At 46.9% G+C, this 20862-nt stretch overlaps 1 pseudogene; it reads right to left on the minus strand.

The window, feature by feature from the left end:
• Nucleotides 1-15266: 15266 nt before the first annotated feature.
• On the minus strand, nt 15267-15843 carry LOC127315056 (uncharacterized; annotated as a pseudogene).
• Nucleotides 15844-20862: the final 5019 nt, after the last annotated feature.

Raw genomic sequence — 20862 nt, forward strand, 5'->3', positions numbered from 1 at the left:
GTAAAACTGGGAACGTTATTCGAATCCCTTACGTACCATCAGTTGGCTTGACTTTACTCGAAGGTCATGAAGACCCGATATACAAAAGATATTGGATGGTTGCAACAGCTCGTAAAAACATCGACAGCTAAAAACATTCGAGTAGTACAACTTGAGTCTACACACGGTTGCAAGCATCCGTGCCTAGACTTGGGGGCTACTCCCATCGAGAGCGCTGGACGCATACCCGATGAAAATGAGGCGTTTTTTTTCAAGAGATCAAGGTCTTCTGGCATTTATAAATGTTCGACAGAAGACAATTTTAGTCCATGTCCGAAGCTTCACTTCGGCTAGTCACTCGGGGGCTACTGATGTGGGCATTACCCTTCGGGTAACCCATATTATGCTACCTCCTACGGCCCAACCAGAGGCCCATGAAGATCATCCACCGACTAAGATGGGATGATACGTCGGTTGTGAAGGAAGAATCTTGACGAAAAAGCATGAAGACGGAAAACAAGGAAAGTTTAGACGTAGAATTCTTTGTAACCTACTCGAACCCGGACAGAACTCTCGAGACCTGGCTCATAATATAAGGGCCAGGAGAGGGCTTCTCGAGGGACACACAATCGTTACAGCCAAAACCACCGCAAGTCTAGAGCTAGGTCATTAGAAATCTTAGCTTCTCGACGAGATCATATTCTTAGCATTCGGATACCCCATTGTAACCTGATAATTTCGATAATCAAGATCGAACAAGCAGGAAGTAAGGGTTTTACCTCAACGAGGGCCCCGAACCTGGGTAAATCTCTCTCCCCGTTTGTTTGGTATCCGATGTCTCGTGTCAGCCTGCAGGATTCCATCAACCCTAAGCCCGAAAAGGTGGGCATTGCCGAGGATCACCCTCGACACCACATGAGAATATCTAGGTATAGAAGCCCTATGAGGTGGCATCCACTGGTGCCTGGTGACATTTTCACCAATATCAGTTGTACAGAATATCTCGGACGGGCCAACTTTTGGTGGGAAGTAGAGAGAAAAAACTTGATAAGAGCAACTCCAATAGTATAGCCGGTTGTTGGCTATAAACATGATGTCATGTCATCTATAGCTAACATGTAGCCAACAAGTACAATAGGTGGCTATAAGAATGTACTACTTTCTTAGAGCAAGTTCAATAGTAGAGCCAATTGTTGGCTATAAGCCAAGTGCCATATCATCTATAGTCATTCTAGAGCTAACATGTACAATAGTGAGCTATAAAATTGTACTATTTTATCTATGTATGGCCCACCATTCACTCTCACATAGTGCCTAGGAGCACGTGCTAGAGCTGACTCTTGTATAAGAGCCCACTCCTCTTCTCTCTCATCCTCTTTCTCCTCCAACTAGGCAACAATATATTATTTTACTCCTTATAGCCAGCTGACTAGGACTTATTGTACTTGCTCTCAATGGATGACTCACCTTTTATTCACACAATTTGCCTAGAAGCACGTGCTAGAGCTAGCTCTTGCATTACAACCTACTTACATTCTCTCTCCTCTTCTCTCTCGTCTAGCAGGACACAAATATATTATTTTAATCTTTGTAGCCAGCTGATTAGAACTTATTGTACTTGCTCTAAGCTGATCTCCACCGCGCCTTGTCCTGAGATCTAAGAGAAAGACGCAGCTACGACTACCCCCAGCATGGCTGGCTCACCTTACCTATATACTCCCTCGGTCCCATGAAGTTTCTTTGAGATTTGTTTAAGTTCAAATATATCTAGATGCTATTTGATGTCTAGATAATCCAAATTTAGACAAATCTCAGACAACCATCGTGGGATGGAGAAAGTACTTTATAATGGCCTCGCCCAACGTCGCCAAATGTTATATCCGGCATGTATATCCCGCGTGTGTATGTTTTGATACGTTTGTGCACTAGCCGGTCTTGTGCTTAGACACTTAGTTCTAATGATTTGTTATAATGATCTTGTACTTCTTTTGACAGGTAATTTAGTAGGAATACTTTGTTATAATTTTTTCGTGAAAACGCAAAAGTCTTGTGTTTCGATGATTGATAGAAAAAATGTTATATGTACAAGTTCAAGAAAGGACCAGCACCACGCCATACAACTCAACCCAAGAAAGCTAATCTAAGGGAGTAGTTGGGGAAGACCCTGGGCCCTCGCGTCCGCCCACTGCCGCGCCTCGGCCCTGACGTCCTCAGACAGGGAATCCCCCGAGGGACACGCATTGTCGAAGACTGCAACGTTCATATGCTTCCATATTTCCCATGCAGTGAGCATGATCAGTGACGAGGTACCCTTGCGCAGCTGGTGAGGGTCGGTCCGCACCACCAGCGACCACCACTAAACAAAGTCACCCTCAACCGTGGGTGGCCCTCAGGTGGATCGAATCCGCAACAGGACCTCATACCAGATAGTCATGGAGCAGGGACAACCGGTAAGAATGTGCGCCGTAGTCTCCTCGGACCGAGACACAACAGGCATCGCGCAGCGTGTGGTAGACCACGACGCGCAAGCCGCTCACTCTTCCAACATCTGTCGAGGCAGGCCAAACATATGAAGAACTTCACCCTAGGAGGCGCCTAGGATTTCTAGTTTAGCTCCCAAGATCCTGAAGTGACCGCCCCCTGGAAGAGGTTGTCATAGCAGGACCGGGAAGAGTACGGAGAGTCCGTCATCCAGCGCCAAATCATCCTGTCCGGCTCCGTCGATAGTTGAGCATCCCCGAGTCTGCTCCACAGTTGGACATATTTCCAGAGCGCCAAAGTGCTCGGCGCACCAACTATGATAGAGATACAACTGCGCTCCACCAGCGCATGTTACATGGTACGCTGCCTCCTACAACGCTTGGGGATCAGCGCATAAACTTCTGGCGCTATCTCCCAGACGGATTGATGATCCATCCACCTATCCTCCCAAAATAGGGTGGACGTCCCGTCGCCTACCACCATGTAGGTGGAGGCAGCAAAGACATCAAGCTCTGCCCTGGAGAACTGCATATCGAGCCCATGCCAAGGTTGCAGGGGGTCAGTCCGCATCCTCGACAGCCAGCGGACCCTTAGGCTGATAGCGGTGCGGGCAAGGTCCGGGATCCCCAATCCACCGAACCGCAGCGGACGACACACTCTAGACCAGTTGACATGGCAGTATCCGCCACTAGCGTCAGCCCTGCCCGCCCACAAGAATCCGCGTAGGATCTTGTTCACCTGCTTAAGTACTTTCTTGTTGAAGGCAAGCACTATGAGTTGGTGCAGCGGTATGGTCGTGAGCACCGAGCGGACAAGTGTCAAGCGCCCCGCCCTAGGCATCATGCATGCCTTCCAGGTAGGCAGCTTGTCTGCCAACCGAACTACCACAGGCTGAAACGCCTCACCCGACAACCGTATGAGATGGCAAGGTACTTCACCGGGAAGGGTGCCAACTGGCACTCCATAACCGTGGCCGCACCATCGGCCTCCTCCTCCGAGAAGGCAATAGGGGATACCGAGCACTTGGCGAAGTTGGTATGCAGTCCCGACGCCTTCCCGAAGAGCTCCAAGATGTCGCGGATAGCACGCAACTCCATCTCATCCGAATGGAAAAAGATGACCACATCATCGGCGTAAAGTGATCGACGTAACCATCTCCCTCCGCGCCAAGCGTTGATGGATCCCCAACTCGATGGCCTTAGCTAGCACCCTGTTAAGCATGTTCATGGCTAGCACGAACATGGAAGGCGACATCGGATCACCCTGTCTCAGGCCCCTCCTATGCCAGATAGGGGGGCCTGGCTCGCCATTGAGCATCACCCTAGTGCTTGCCGTGGACAGTATAATGGCCACCAACTCACAGAACCTCGGTCCAAACCCCATCTTACGGAGGACCTCAACAAGGAATCCCCATGAGATGGAGTCGAAGGCCCGCGCTATGTCCAACTTGAGCATCACCCGTGGCTCCTTCATCCGATGGAGGAACCTAGCCGTCTGCTGAACCAACATGAAGTTGTCGTGAATGCACCGTTTGCGAATGAAAGCACATTGGTTGCGATCCACCAGCGACTCCATTCGAGGGGCCAGGCGAGGCGCCAGAGTTTTCGCCACCAGCTTGGCAAAGATATGTATCAGGCTGATCGGTCGGTAATCACCCAGCGCCGCCGCATCCGGGCGCTTGGGCAGCAGTAGCATCAGAGCGTGATTCAGGCTCTAGAATCCGCACCCACACAACGTGAACGACTTATTGAAAGCTGCCATAAAATCCTCTTTCACTATCCCCCAACAACTCTAGAGGAACTCAGTCGTGAATGCATCTGGCCCGGTGCTTTGCCATGGGGAAGCCTAAAAACCTTCCCGATCTCGTCCTCCGTGAACGCAGCTGTAGGATAACGTTGCATAGAAAACAAAAATTTTCCTACCGCGAACACGCAATCCAAGCCAAGATGCAATCTAGAAGACGGTAGCAACGAGGGGGTATCGAGTCTCACCCTTGAAGAGATTCCAAAGCCTACAAGAGGAGGCTCTTGTTGCTGCGGTAGACGATCACTTGCCGCTTGCAAAAGCGCGTAGAAGATCTTGATCACGATCGGTTCCGGCGCCACGAACGGGCAGCACCTCCGTACTCGGTCACACGTTCGGTTGTTGATGAAGACGACGTCCACCTCCCCGTTCCAGCGGGCAGCGGAAGTAGTAGCTCCTCTTGAATCCGACAGCACGACGGCGTGGTGTCGGTGGTGGTGTAGAAGTCCGGCGGAGCTTCGCTAAGCTATGCGGGCAATATGGAGTGGAGGAGCAAAGCTAGGGTTTGGGAGGGGGTGGCCGGCCACTCAAGGGGGGGCGGCCAGCTTATGGTCTTGGGTGTGGCCGGCCCCCTCCCTTGGCCCCTCATTATATAGGTGGATCCCAAGTGTTGGTGTCCAAGTCTTCGAATAAGACCCGAAACCAAAACCTTCCATAGGAGGGGGAAACCTAGCCCAACTAGGACTCCCACCCAAAGGTGGGATTCCCACCTCCCATGTGGGGGGTGGCCGGCCCCCTATGGTGGAGTCCACTTGGGACTCCACCCCATCTAGGGCTGGCCGGCCATGGTGGTGGAGTCCCATGTGGACTCCACCTTCCTTGGTGGTTTCTTCCGGACTTTTCTAGAACCTTCTAGAACCTTCCATAGAACCTTCCGCGACATTTTATTTCACATAAAATGACATCCTATATATGAATCTTATTCTCCGGACCATTCCGGAACTCCTCGTGATGTCCGGGATCTCATCCGGGACTCCGAACAAATATTCGAACTCCATTCCATAATTCAAGTGCTACCATTTCAACATCCAACTTTAAGTGTGTCACCCTACGGTTCGAGAACTATGCGGACATGGTTGAGTACTCACTCCGACCAATAACCAATAGCGGGATCTGGAGATCCATAATGGCTCCCACATATTCAACGATGACTTTAGTGATCGAATGAACCATACACATATATTACCAATTCCCTTTGTCTCGCGATATTTTACTTGTCCGAGGTTTGATCTTCGGTATCACTCTATACCTTGTTCAACCTCGTCTCCTGACAAGTACTCTTTACTCGTACCGTGGTATGTGGTCTCTTATGAACTCATTCATATGCTTGCAAGACATTAGACGACATTCCACCGAGAGGGCCCAGAGTATATCTATCCGTCATCGGGATGGACAAATCCCACTGTTGATCCATATGCCTCAACTCATACTTTCCGGATACTTAATCCCACCTTTATAGCCACCCATTTACGCAGTGGTGTTTGGTGTAATCAAAGTACCTTTCCGGTATAAGTGATTTACATGATCTCATGGTCATAAGGACTAGGTAACTATGTATCAAAAGCTTATAGCAAATAACTTAATGACGAGATCTTATGCTATGCTTAATTGGGTGTGTCCATTATATCATTCACACAATGACATAACCTTGTTATTAATAACATCCAATGTTCATGATTATGAAACTAATCATCTATTAATCAACAAGCTAGTTTAAGAGGCATACTAGGGACTTCTTGTTTGTCTACATATCACACATGTACTAATGTTTCGGTTAATACAATTCTAGCATGATATATAAACATTTATCATAAACATAAAGATATAAATAATAACCACTTTATTATTGCCTCTAGGGCATATCTCCTTGATCTCCCACTTGCACTAGAGTCAATAATCTAGATTACATTGTAATATACCTAACACCCATGGCATTCTGGTGTTGGTCATGCTTTGCCCTAGGGAGAGCTTTAGTCAACGGATCTGCTACATTCAGATCAGTGTGTACTTTGCAAATCTTTACTTCTCCATCTTCGATGTACTCGCGAATCGAGTGGTAACGCAGCTTGATATGCTTCAGCCTCTTGTGTGACCTTGGCTCTTGTGCATTGGCGATGGCACCCATGTTATCACAGTAAATGATTAATGGGTCCAATGCACTAGGAACCACACCGAGCTCTACAATGAACCTCTTCATCCATACCGCTTCTGATGAAGCCTCTGAAGCCGCTATGTACTCTGATTCTGTTGAAGACTTCGCCACCGTGCCTTGCTTCGAGCTTGCCCGACTTACTGCAGCACCATTCAATATAAACACGTACCCAGATTGTGACTTAGAGTCATCGGGATCGGTGTTCCAACTTGCATCGGTGTAACCGTTTACAACGAGCTCTTGGTCACCTCCATAACAAAGAAACATATCCTTAGTTCTTTTCAAGTACTTCAGATATTCTTGACCGCTGTCCGAGTGTTCCATTCCTGGATCACTTTGATATCTGCTAGTCAAACTAACGGCATGTGCTATATCCCGTCGCGTACATAGCATGGCATCCCTGATAGATCGTACTGCCGAGGCATCGGGGATGTTACACATCCTTTCTCTTTCTTCTGCTCGTAGCCGGTCCTTGAGTTTTACTCAATACCTTGCACAGTAACATAGGTAAGAACCCTTTCTTACTTTCGTCCATTCTAAACTTCTTTAGAATCTTGTCCAGATATGTACTCTGTGATAGCCCTATTAGGCGTCTTGATCTATCTCTATAAATCTTGATGCCTAATATATACGATGCTTCACCAAGGTCTTTCATTGAAAAACTATTATTCAAATAACCCTTAACACTGCTTAATAGTTCTATATCATTCCCGATCAATAATATGTCATCTACATATAATATCGGGAATGCTACGGAGCTCCCACTCACTTTCTTGTAAATACAGGCCTCTCCATGACCTTTGTATAAACCCGAAGTCTTTGATCACCTTATCAAAGCGTCGGTTCCAACTTCTTGATGCTTGCTTCAGTCCATAGATTGAACGCTGAAGTTTGCATACTTTGTCAACATTTTTAGGATCGACAAAACCTTTGGGTTGTACCATATACAACTCTTCCTCAATGTCTCCATTAAGGAACGCCGTCTTGACATCCATCTGCCAAATTTCATAATCGAAAAATGCAGCTATTGCTAACAAAATCCTCACAGATTTTAGCTTCGCTACGAGTGAGAATGTCTCATCGTAGTCAACTCCTTGAATTTGTCGGAAACCCTTTGCGACAAGTCGAGCTTTATAGACGAGTAATATTACCATCAGCATCTGTTTTTCTCTTGAAGATCCATTTATTCTCGACAGCCTTACGGCTATCAGGTAAGTCTACCAAAGTCCATACTTTGTTATCATACATGGATCCCATTTCAGATTTCATGGCTTCTTGCCATTTGTTGGAATCTGGGCTCATCATCGCTTCTTCATACGTCGCAGGGTCCTCATCATTGTTATCCACAATCATGACATTTAGACAAGGATCATACCAATCAGGAGTGGCACGTTCCCTTGTCGATCTGCGAGGTTCAGTAGTTTCCTCGTTCGAAGTTTCATGATCATTATCATTAGCTTCCTCTGTTGCCGGTGTAGGCGGTACATGTACAACTTCCGGATCGCGCTACTCGATCAACGAGTATAGATTCATCAATCTCATCGAGTTCTACTTTTCTTCCAGTCACTTCTTTAGTGAGAAATTCTTTCTCAAGAAAGGTTCCGTTCTTAGCAACAAAGATTTTGCCTTCGGATCTGTGATAGAAAGTGTACCCTATAGTTTCCTTAGGGTATCCTATGAAGACGCATTTCTCCGCTTTGGGTTCTAGCTTGTCCGGTTGTAACTTCTTTACATAGGCTTCGCAACCCCAAACTTTCGGGAACGATGCTTAGGTTTCTTATTAAACCATAATTCATACGGTGTCGTTTCTACGGATTTTGATGGTGCTCTATTTAAAGTGAATGCGGCTGTCTCTAATGCATAACTCCAAAAAGATAACGGCAAATCAGTAAGAGACATCATACTACGAACCATATCTAAGAGAGTTCGATTACGACGTTCGGACACACCGTTTCGTTGAGGTGTTCCCGGCGGTGTCAATTGTGAAAGTATTCCGCATTTCTTTAAATGCATGCCAAACTCATAACTCAGATATTCACCTCCACGATCAGATCGTAGAAATTTGATCTTCTTGTTACGTTGATTTTCTACTTCACTTTGAAATTCCTTAAACTTCTCGAAAGTTTCGGATTTATGTTTCATGAAATAGATATACCCATATCTACTCAGATCATCTGTGAAGGTTAGAACATAACGATAACCACCGCGCGATGCTACGCTCATTGGTCCACATACATCTGTATGTATGATTTCCAATAAGTCAGTAGCTCGCTCCATCATACCAGAAAATGGAGTCTTTGTCATTTTACCCATTAGACATGCTTCGCATCTATCAAGTGACTCAAAGTCAAGTGATTCAAGTAATCCATCAGTATGGAGTTTCTTCATGCGTTTCACTCCAATATGACCAAGGCAGCGATTGCCACATATAAGTAGAATTATCATTAAGTTTAATTCGCTTAGCATCAATGTTATGTATATGCGTATCACTACTATCGAGATCTAATAGAAATAAGCCATTCTTTTGTGGTGCTCGACCATAAAAGATATTATTCATAAAAATAGAACAACCATTATTCTCAGACTTGAATGAATAACCGTCTTGCATTAAACAAGATCCAGATATAATGTTCATGCTCAACGCAGTACATAATAGCAATTATTTAGGCTTAAAACTAATCCCGAAGGTAGATGTAGAGGAAGTGTGCCGACTGCGATCACATTGACCTTGGATCCGTTTCCAACGCGCATCGTCACTTCATCTTTCAGCAGTTGTCGTTTATTCTTTAGTTCCTGTTTCGAGTTACAAATATGAGCAACCGAACCGAGTATCAAATACCCAGGTACTAGAACGAGAACCGTGAAATGAACATCTATAACATGTATATCAAATATACCTTCTTTCTTCTTCTTGACAAGGCCGCTCTTCGGATCAGCCGGATACTTGGGGCAATTACGCTTCCGGTGTCCCTTCTCCTTGCGATAATAGCACTCAGCATCGGGCTTAGGGCCGTTCTTAGGTTTCATAGGAGGCGTGGCAGCTTTCTTGCCACCCTTCTTGAATTTTCCCTTAGACTTGCCCTGTTTCTTGAAACTGGTGGTCTTGTTGACCATCAACACTTGGTGCTCTTTCTTGATCTCAATCTCAGCAGCTTTTAGCAAGCCAAAGAGTTCAGGTAACTCCTTGTTCATGTTCTGCATATTGTAGTTCATCACAAAGTTCTTGTAACTTGGTGGCAGTGATTGAAGGACACGATTAATCCCTCACCGTTAGGAATCACTATTCCCAAGTCACTGAGTTTCTTCGCATGCCCGGTCATGGCGAGCATGTGCTCACTAACGGAGCTGCCTTCTTCCAACATACAGCTGAAGCAATGTTTCGATGCTTCAGAGCATTCCATCGCCGCATGAGTCTCGAATATAGCTTTCAGCTCATTCATCAACTCATGAGGATCATGGTGCTCAAAACGTTTTTGAAGATCGGATTCCGCACCGCACAGGATGGCACACTGAACTTGAGAGTACCGAGTTTTCCGAGTCGCGTAAACAGCTTTTACTTCATCGGATTCATCTTCTGCAGGAGGGTCACCTAGCGGTGCATCAAGCACAAATTGCAGATTTCCGCCAGAGAGGAAGATCCTCACATGACTGAACCAGTCGGTGAAGTTGCTACCGTTGCTCTTAAGTTTCTCTTTCTCTAGGAACTGATTAAAATTGATTGGGGACGCCATCTCTACAACATATATTTGCAATAGTTTAGACTAAGTTTATGACAAATTGAGTTCAAATTTTAATTCAACATAATTAAAAACCTAAGTGAACTCCCACTCAAAACAATATCCCTCGCATTGCCTTAGTGATCACACGAACCAAATCCACCGCACCTAAACCCGATCATCACGAGAAAAGGTGTGATTTCAATGGCGAACACTCAAAGTGTTCATCATATCAACCATATGATTCATGCTCTACCTTTCGGTATCACGTGTTCCGAGACCATGTCTGTACATGCTAGGCTCGTCAAGGCCACCTTAGTATCCGCATGTGCAAAACTGTCTTGCACCCGTCATATGTACTTATTGAATCTATCACACCCGATCATCACGAGGTGCTTCGAAACGACAAGACTTGGCAACGGTGCTACTAAGGATGAACACTTTATTATCTTGAGATTTTAGTGAGGGATCATCTTATAATGCTACCGTCGCGATCTAAGCAAAATAAGATGCATAAAAAGGATTAACATCACATGCAGTTCATATGTGATATGATATGGCCCTTTTGTTCTTGCGCCTTTGATCTTCATCTCCAAAGCACGGATATGATCTCCATCATCTTCGGGCATGATCTCCATCATCGTCGGCGTAGCGTCAAGGTCAATGGCGCCGTCTTCATGATTGTCCTCCATGTAGCAACTATTACAACTACTTTGAAATACTACTCAACATGAAATTTAAAGACAACCATAAGGCTCCTGCCGGTTGCCACAATACAATAATGATCATCTCATACATATTCATCATCACATTATGGCCATATCACATCACCAAACCCTGCAAAAACAAGTTAGACGTCTCTAATTTGGTTTGCATATTTTACGTGGTTTAGGGTTTTCGAGAGAGATCTAATCTACCTACGAACATGAACCACAACGTTGATACTAATGTTTTCAATAGAAGAGTAAATTGAATCTTTACTATAGTAGGAGAGACAGACACCCGCAAAGCCTCTTATGCAATACAAGTTGCATGTCGAACGAGGAACAAGTCTCATGAACGCGGTCATGTAAAGTTAGTCCGAGCCGCTTCATCCCACTATGCCATAAAGATGCAAAGTACTCAAACTAAAGATAACAAGAGCATCAACGCCCACAAACCATTGTGTTCTACTCGTGCAACCATCTATGCATAGACACGGCTCTGATACCACTGTAGGATAACGTTGCATAGAAAACAAAAAATTTCCTACCGCGAACACGCAATCCAAGCCAAGATGCAATCTAGAAGACGGTAGCAACGAGGGGGTATCGAGTCTCACCCTTGAAGAGATTCCAAAGCCTACAAGAGGAGGCTCTTGTTGCTGCGGTAGACGATCACTTGCCGCTTGCAAAAGCGTGTAGAAGATCTTGATCACGATCGGTTCCGGCGCCACGAACGGGCAGCACCTCCATACTCGGTCACACGTTCGGTTGTTGATGAAGACGACGTCCACCTCCCCGTTCCAGCGGGCAGCGGAAGTAGTAGCTCCTCTTGAATCCGACAGCACGACGGCGTGGTGTCGGTGGTGGTGTAGAAGTCCGGCGGAGCTTCGCTAAGCTATGCGGGCAATATGGAGTGGAGGAGCAAAGCTAGGGTTTGGGAGGGGGTGGCCGGCCACTCAAGGGGGGGGCGGCCAGCTTATGGTCTTGGGTGTGGCCGGCCCCCTCCCTTGGCCCCTCATTATATAGGTGGATCCCAAGTGTTGGTGTCCAAGTCTTCGAATAAGACCCGAAACCAAAACCTTCCATAGGAGGGGGAAACCTAGCCCAACTAGGACTCCCACCCAAAGGTGGGATTCCCACCTCCCATGTGGGGGTGGCCGGCCCCCTATGGTGGAGTCCACTTGGGACTCCACCCCATCTAGGGCTGGCCGGCCATGGTGGTGGAGTCCCATGTGGACTCCACCTTCCTTGGTGGTTTCTTCCGGACTTTTCTAGAACCTTCTAGAACCTTCCATAGAACCTTCCGCGACATTTTATTTCACATAAAATGACATCCTATATATGAATCTTATTCTCCGGACCATTCCGGAACTCCTCGTGATGTCCGGGATCTCATCCGGGACTCCGAACAAATATTCGAACTCCATTCCATAATTCAAGTGCTACCATTTCAACATCCAACTTTAAGTGTGTCACCCTACGGTTCGAGAACTATGCGGACATGGTTGAGTACTCACTCCGACCAATAACCAATAGCGGGATCTGGAGATCCATAATGGCTCCCACATATTCAACGATGACTTTAGTGATCGAATGAACCATACACATATATTACCAATTCCCTTTGTCTCGCGATATTTTACTTGTCCGAGGTTTGATCTTCGGTATCACTCTATACCTTGTTCAACCTCGTCTCCTGACAAGTACTCTTTACTCGTACCGTGGTATGTGGTCTCTTATGAACTCATTCATATGCTTGCAAGACATTAGACGACATTCCACCGAGAGGGCCCAGAGTATATCTATCCGTCATCGGGATGGACAAATCCCACTGTTGATCCATATGCCTCAACTCATACTTTCCGGATACTTAATCCCACCTTTATAGCCACCCATTTACGCAGTGGTGTTTGGTGTAATCAAAGTACCTTTCCGGTATAAGTGATTTACATGATCTCATGGTCATAAGGACTAGGTAACTATGTATCAAAAGCTTATAGCAAATAACTTAATGACGAGATCTTATGCTACGCTTAATTGGGTGTGTCCATTATATCATTCACACAATGACATAACCTTGTTATTAATAACATCCAATGTTCATGATTATGAAACTAATCATCTATTAATCAACAAGCTAGTTTAAGAGGCATACTAGGGACTTCTTGTTTGTCTACATATCACACATGTACTAATGTTTCGGTTAATACAATTCTAGCATGATATATAAACATTTATCATAAACATAAAGATATAAATAATAACCAATTATTATTGCCTCTAGGGCATATCTCCTTCAGCAGCCTCAAGCTTGGATAGGCCCACTAGGTGCGTTCCCAGGAAGTCCAGATCCAACGAGTATTGACGGTCCACAGGAGTGCCTAGGGGATCCTCAAAGTGCGTGAAAGAAGCCTCCACCATGGCAGCATGGTCTGAGATGACTGCGCCCACGACCTGGAGGCTATGGATCACGTTCTTCTGACGGCGGTAGGCGGCATGTTGGTGGAAGAAGGGCGTGTTTGCATCCCCTTCCCTCATCCATGCAATATTGGCCTGTTGGCGGGCCATCGTGTGCTCGAGGGAAGCCAACACCCAATAGGCGCATTTAAGGTGGGCCCGGAGTCTACGCTCATCCGGAGACAGTGTTCGTGATTCCATGGCGACATCCAGCCTCAACACCACTTCCCGCGCTGTCATCAGCTGCAGTTTTACATCCCCAACCTTCTTGTCGCTCCAGCTCATGAGGCTGCACGCCGTACGCTTCAGCTTTGCGTTGAGTCACCGGAAGGGATCCGGATCGCCGTCAATCACTGCCCAGGCGGACTGCACCACATCGATGAACCCATCGAGTTTCACCCAGAAATGTTCAAACTGGAACCGTTTCCGACCCACCGACAGAGTAGTACAGTCAAGGAGGAGGGGACAGTGATCCGCCACAACCGTCGCCAAACGGCGCAAGGAGCAGCTGTTGTGAAGCTCCTCCCACCCGACGGTGACGAACACCCTGTCCAACTTGACTAGTGTCGGGGTCTCGCGCTCGTTCGACCACGTGTAGCATCTCCCATACAAGTACACCTCCTTCAGCTCGCAGTCACTGAGGAAGCGCTGAAACCTGCCCATCATCTGGCGGTCTAGGTGCTCGTTGCTTCTATCCTCGTCGCGGTAAATCAAGTTGAAATCCCCGCACATGGCCCATGGTCCGGGGTTGGCCGCGCGTATGGCACGAAGCTTGGCGAAGAAGGCGACCTTGTCAGCCTCAGCCTGCGGGCCGTACACACAGGTCAACCACCACCACGGCTCTCCCCCCAAAGGGGTCAGCCTAGCTGTGACACTGTTAGCATCAATATGGCCGCTATCAAGCTGAATCAATCTGCTAACCCATGCCACAATCACCCCACCTCGCGTATCATTAGCCGGCAAGCAGAAGTAAGCGTCAAAGTCCGCGCCTAGCGTGTCAAAGTCCGCGCCTAGCGTTTCCATTACGATCGCAAGGGTTACAACCAAAAGTTTAGTCTCCTGAAGGCAAACAATCGACGCACCCGTAGTGCCCACTGCACTTCTAACACCCGAACGTCGTGCACAATCATTAAGGCCTCGTACATTACACACGAAAATCTTAGGTTTGTGCAACATTTGAACGATTACAACAATTTAGGCCAACAACAGGGTCAAGCCTCGACGAGGCGCCCACCCGACATCCCCAACATCGGCGGAGAGCACCCTATGATCATGGCGAGCAACCAACCGTAGAGTTTAGCAATCACCTCGATCATATCATCCGTCATTGGTAGCTCGAACATCTTGTGGGAGGCTTAACATCTTGTGGTAGGCTTGTAAGCCTCGCCGGCAGGCGTGTGCACGCGTCTTGTGGAGTACTTTGTTATAATGATTTGAGGATTGTTTTGCACATACAATGTGTCAATTTCCATGCAATCAATTGTGTAATTTTACGAGTACACGTCTAAAATAAGGATACAGCATATATATGTAATATAATTTGTATCATCACCAATAAATATAAATATTCAGGGCATTATATTTCACTAGCTCAACAACAATTTGAACTTTACTTGAATTAACAACGGAGCTCCCTCATCGTATCGTTCTTACAGTGCCAACCAACACGTTAGAACTTCAGTTGACTAGTTGAGTCTCTTCAAATCAAATATAAACAGAGAAGCCATATTTTTATTCGATTCGAAATAAGAAAAAGAAAATAAAACCGTGTCTAGGAGGAATTAGACACTTTTTGATATAGTAGAAGCGGGACTTAGCGTGACAATTTCGAAATTCCGGTCGTTGGGATGCGCCACTGCGACCCCAACCATTTGGCTAAGCCTATGTCGTCGAAATAAGAAGTATAACCCGGGCTTCTGCATCACACAAGCGACAAGACAGACTGGGTCGAATTGAAACGTTGGCGGTTACCGCTCATGAGCACTCCCCGGAGCCCTCCACGACGTCCAGGGCGGCCGGCTTTACACGCGCTTGCCCTATCGACATCGCCACAGCTTTGATGAGCCTCGCCGGCACGCGTGTGCACGCCTCCAGCCGCCGTAGCGCGTGGTCGGCCGGGTGAGCGCCGGAGCAGTGAGGCGCCACCTCACGCCAGAGCGCCGCCGCCATCCCGACGCGCAGCGGCATGCGTGGCGCCGCCGGGGCGAGCTCGGCCCAGAGCGCGAGCCCGGCTGCCGTGGCGGTCCGGCGCGCCGCCCAGGCAGTGACGCCCATCCGCCTCGCCCAACTCTCCATCATCGCGTCGTCCCGCGGCCGCCTCTGCGTCGTGGATCCGGCGGTGGAACAGGCAGGAACCCTCCGCCGACGCCCGCACGCGCGTGCGTCGGTGGCGAGCCGCGACGATGTTGGCGCCGTGCACATCGCGGTCGCACGCGCTGCAGAGGAACACATCATCGGCCGCGCAGTGCACGGCCGCCACCGCGCTGCACATCGAGCAACGCGCGTTCCCACCGTCGCGACCCATCCTCGCGGTGGCGGTAGCTGCCACCATTGCGCGCGTACGCACACCAAGAGCGCTCGCACGTATGTTCCTTCGTCGTGGTGGAGCGGTGGTGTGTTTCCGGCCTTCCCCTCGTCTATCGGCGGGCATTTATATACTAGGACCCAGCCCTACCGGAAAATACAACAACAATGCTCATAGGTAAAAAAAAAAATCATTTAGGGAACAAAAGATGATCAAGTATTGTGCTTGTATAAAATATTTCTCAAGGTAATTATTATTATTGTATTTGGGGTAAAAAAGACAAAATCAAACAAACCCATGTATATGTACTGTTCATGCTATATTCGCCATAAACTTGTCTTTTTTACCCAAGATATCATGGAAATCATTTCGAGCCCAAACGTTTTTATACAGATCTGTTTGTTTCCAGGAAACTTGGTTTTTTTAATATTTAAAATTTCCTTAAATTTTGGGGTATATAGTGTGCATAGTACCATGTGCCAAAAATTCACGTCCCCAACCTACCTCTCAACTAGCGCCACGCCGAGCTGATATATCTATATATTTCCATCGTCTCGCCCCGCATCGTACATGTGAAAGCTGGTTATAGTGCTGACAACCAGGTGACTCAAGTGGCCATAAGAGCAAGTTCAATATACTATAGTTAACCGTTGGCTATAAGTTAAGTGTCATGTCATCAATAGTCAATCTAGAGCTAATATGCATAATAATAAGCTATAAAATTGTACTACTTTATTAATGTATGGCACACCTTTCACTCTCGTAAAATGTCTAGAAGTAGTATATGAGAGTCCACTCCTCTTCTCTCCCCCACTCTCACTCCTCCTGAACAAAAAAAAATATTATTTTTATTCTTATAGTCAGCTGACTAGAACTTATATTGTACTACCTTCATTTTAAAAAATAAGGCGCACACGTATTTCAAAAAAAAAATTGACCAAAAAAGTTGAGCAACAAAATTTTAATTATATTGTATGTAATTGATATTGTTGGATTCATATTAAAAAAGAAACTTTCTAATGATGCTAATTTTAAACCAAAAATCTCTGTACATTTGGAGTAATTTTTAGTTAAAGAAAAAACTCGCAAAATGGGGGCGCATTATTCTTTGAAATGAAGGTAGGACTTGGCTCTAATGCCATGACACGCATCTCGGTCGTGAGCGGTTCGAGACTTGATAGTCCAAGTAACGGGATTTCTCTCGCATTCCCAGATTGTTGGAGGTGATCCGTGGCCACAAAACGTCAAAATCTCTCCTACACTGTCGTCCTGTCACTTCTTTTTTCTTCAGGTTTTGTAGTTAGCACAAACTCTCTAAGCTTGTCCTTGTTCTTTCACACCACCTGTACCGTTAGAGGTGATCGATCGACCAGTTGTTCTTTTTGCCAATCCCTGGATTCCGTTTGTCCCCTTCTACTTCCAGTTAACGTGCGTACACAATGTAGCAAGTTGGCCAAAATGTGTTGTGGTACTAAACGACGTACGTCCCACCTATGGCCTATGGGCCAGTACGTGGCGGAGCTTCAAACGGATCGCATGCAGAAAGTGCGGTTTACAGGACTAGAAATTAGCTACAGATCTCTCCAAAAAAAATTAACTACAGACAACGGCCTGTATACCTACAAAAATATCCCTAAGGTTTCCTAGGGCTTAGAAACTCTCGCTGGCGACTGGCGGCGGAAGGATCTTGATCGGCTCCGATCAGCCCCCGTTACTTCTCTCCAACATGTCCTTCATTCGAGCTGATCAAGGGGACGTCTGGTACGGCTACCCGGCCTTGGCAAGACGGGTGGGAGGTTATCGTCGGGCAGATTGGATCCGAGCGCGTGTTGGGAACTCGATGGCGGCAAAATTCCCGAAAGAGGGCGGATCATCGACACCAAGCCATCGACAGATCTGCAGGAGTTGCTGAAGAAACTAGTACTTAAGGATGGGGAATTGGATGATGTGATTCTGCCTAGGGGGGAGTTTGTGAACCTCCGAGAGGAAGCGTGTTGGATGGCGGTGGTGAAAGTGCATACCACCAAGCACTTCGGCAATAAACCTTTCTTCCAGAAATGGATTTTGCGTGGGGTTTCGCTAGGAAGTGGTCCATATGGCCGGTGGAGGAAAACCTTTTCGTTCTCCGGCCAGGTCTCATGCTTGGGAGATTGGAAATAGGGCAGTGCATGATGGGCCATGGATCTTTAGATAGAATGGTGTTCTGCTGGAGCCATATGATGGGATCGTTGATCCCAAGTCAATACCGCTGAACTGGATCCACATGTGGGCACTGTTGTGGGTATACTTCATGGGTGTACCATCAATAGTGGCTAGATCCAGCAAGTCTGGGTGGCCCACAGATGGTGATGGTGGCATACGGCCTATCGGGGGCGGCCCAGTTGTTGTTGATCAGGATGGAGGAATTCCAGCCCAGAAATAAGGAGCCGGATCCCACCGACCTTCCCTGGAAGTTCTTTGGTGGCGCAACTATTTCGGCTGCGCCCGCCGCATGGACAATCTTTGGTAGCGCAATTATTTCGGTTGCGCCTGCCGCATGGACTATCTTTGGTGGCGCAATTATTTCGGTTGCGCCCGTCGCATGGACTATCTTTGGTGGCGTAATTATTTCGGCTGCGCCCGCCGCATGGACTATCTTTGGTGGCGCAACTATTTCGGCTGCGCTCGCGGCATGGACTATCTTTGGTAGCGCAACTATTTCAACTACGCCCCCCACATCAACTATTTCTGGACGGATGGTTACTTCAAACTGCGCCCGTCACATCAAAAATTGATTACTTCGCCTGCGTCCGCAATGCGACCTGCTTCCACATTGGCTTCATCGCAGCCGAGCTAATGGATTTATCTCCTTCGGCTCTGGATATATCTTCTCCCGATGCACTCTCGGATCAGTGGATTCATCGTCTGGAATATTCAATGGATATTATCTTATATAAATGATCCGGTGCACTCCTGGTTCGATGGCTTCATCATATGTGGTTATCAATGGATATCATCTTATATAAATGATCCGATGTACTCCCGGGTCAATGGCTTCATCATCCATGATTACTCAATGGACTTATTTTCTTCGGCTGTGGATATATCTTCTCACGATGAACTCTCGGATCGATGGCTTCATCATCTATGATTACTCAATGGATTTATCTTCTATGGTTATATAATATTCACCCGATGCACTCCCATCGGGAGCGCTGGAATTACTCGGGGGCTGCAAGAAATTATTACAATATTGATAACCAATTAATACTCCCACCGGGAGCTATGGTTATCGATATGAATTATTACAATATTGATAACTAATTAATACTCCCACCGGGAGCTATGGTTATCAATATGGATTATTACAATATTGATAACTAATTAATACTCCCACCGGGAGCTATGGTTATCGATATACTAAAAATCCATCCAAGCCTCAGATAAATTATCGAGTGTTGCAGTTGATGGACACAATATAACTTACAAACAAGACCCATGCCGGTACTTTAAACTACATAATTACTAAAGAGCGACGGAGTCGATGGTAGGCATAGTTCCTTCGATTCTTTCGGGGGCTGTCGCCAAAACATACTTCATCGGTTGAAGCAAAGTTGCACATACGACAGGTTCATCAAACCTGCAACGTGAGCTGATCACTCAAAGAAATTGCTCCCGATAACTTTCATACAAAAGCATCATAATACCGATGCCAAAAAGAAGAGCATCGAGGTTTGCTCAGCAAATATTTGCCACTGGCACCTGAAGAAAACTATAACATCGGGTTACTCGACTTAAGTCTACACACGGTTGCAAGCATCCGTGCCTAGACTCGGGGGCTACTCCCATCGGGAGCGCTGGACGTGCACCCGATAAAAATCATCGGCTCCTCTGGAACATCATCCTTATCGGCTCCTCTGGGATATCATCTGAATTATCGACTCCTCCGGGATATCATCTAATTTATCGGCTCCTCTGGGATATCATCTAAATCATCGGCTCCTCCAGAACATCATCCAAATTATCGGTTTCTCTGGGATATCATCTGAATTATCGACTCCTCTGGGATATCATCGAAATCATCGGCTCCTCCGGAACATCATCCAAATTATCGGCTCCTCTGGGATATCATCTGAATTATCGACTCCTCCGGGGTATCATCTAAATTATTGGCTCCTCTGGGATATCATCTGAATTATCGGCTCCTCCGGGATATCATCTGAATCATCAACTCCTCTATCTATGAAATCATCAGAGTCATCGGCATCATGTTCTTGGAACTCGAAGAAGTCTACGGTATTCAACTCAACATTTTTTACACCCTACACATAACTATTTCATATTCATCTGCAGGCTCGGGTGCTACTCCCATCGGGAGCGCTATCCGCGCACCCGATAAAAAGATAGCAGACTCGTCGACAAAGAAGAATAAATCCGAAGACTTCAGCATCAACATCAAGATCTTCGAGTAGTACAACTTGAGTCTATGCGCGGCTGCAAGCACCCGCCCATAGACTCGGGGGCTACTCCCATCGGGAGCGCTTCGCACACCCGACAAAAAGCAACTTCGGCTCTACATCAAGCGCAAGATTCAAGACTCAGCAGATGATCAAGACATTCGGACGATGACAATTTTAGTCTCTGCCCGAAGCTTCACTTTGGCCAGACACTCGGGGACTACTGATGTGGGCATTACCCTTCAGGTGCCCGACGTTGCTATACCCGATACAGATTATCAAGATGGACCAGCACAAGGACTCGACAAGCTGGACCTGCACGCGCCTCAACTTGGACTAGAAGGAAAGAAGACTCCAATACGAAACCTACGAGGACTCTTGTAAACCCTAGCTTGCCTGATATATAAAGCCAGGCAGGGGCACCCCTTAGGACAGGCATATTCAGAAACATAAATCATAGAGGCGACACGCCTAGACATCGCAACCCGCAGATTAGAACTAGACTAGATCCAACAACACTGCCTATTGCGGTCCCCTGTACACATATATTCATATAGTGGATTGCTAGCAGGACGTAGCGATCCTCCACCGCGGGGACGTGAACCTGGGT

This window comes from Lolium perenne, chromosome 7, assembly GCF_019359855.2.
Source record: "Lolium perenne isolate Kyuss_39 chromosome 7, Kyuss_2.0, whole genome shotgun sequence".
NCBI lineage: Eukaryota > Viridiplantae > Streptophyta > Magnoliopsida > Poales > Poaceae > Lolium > Lolium perenne.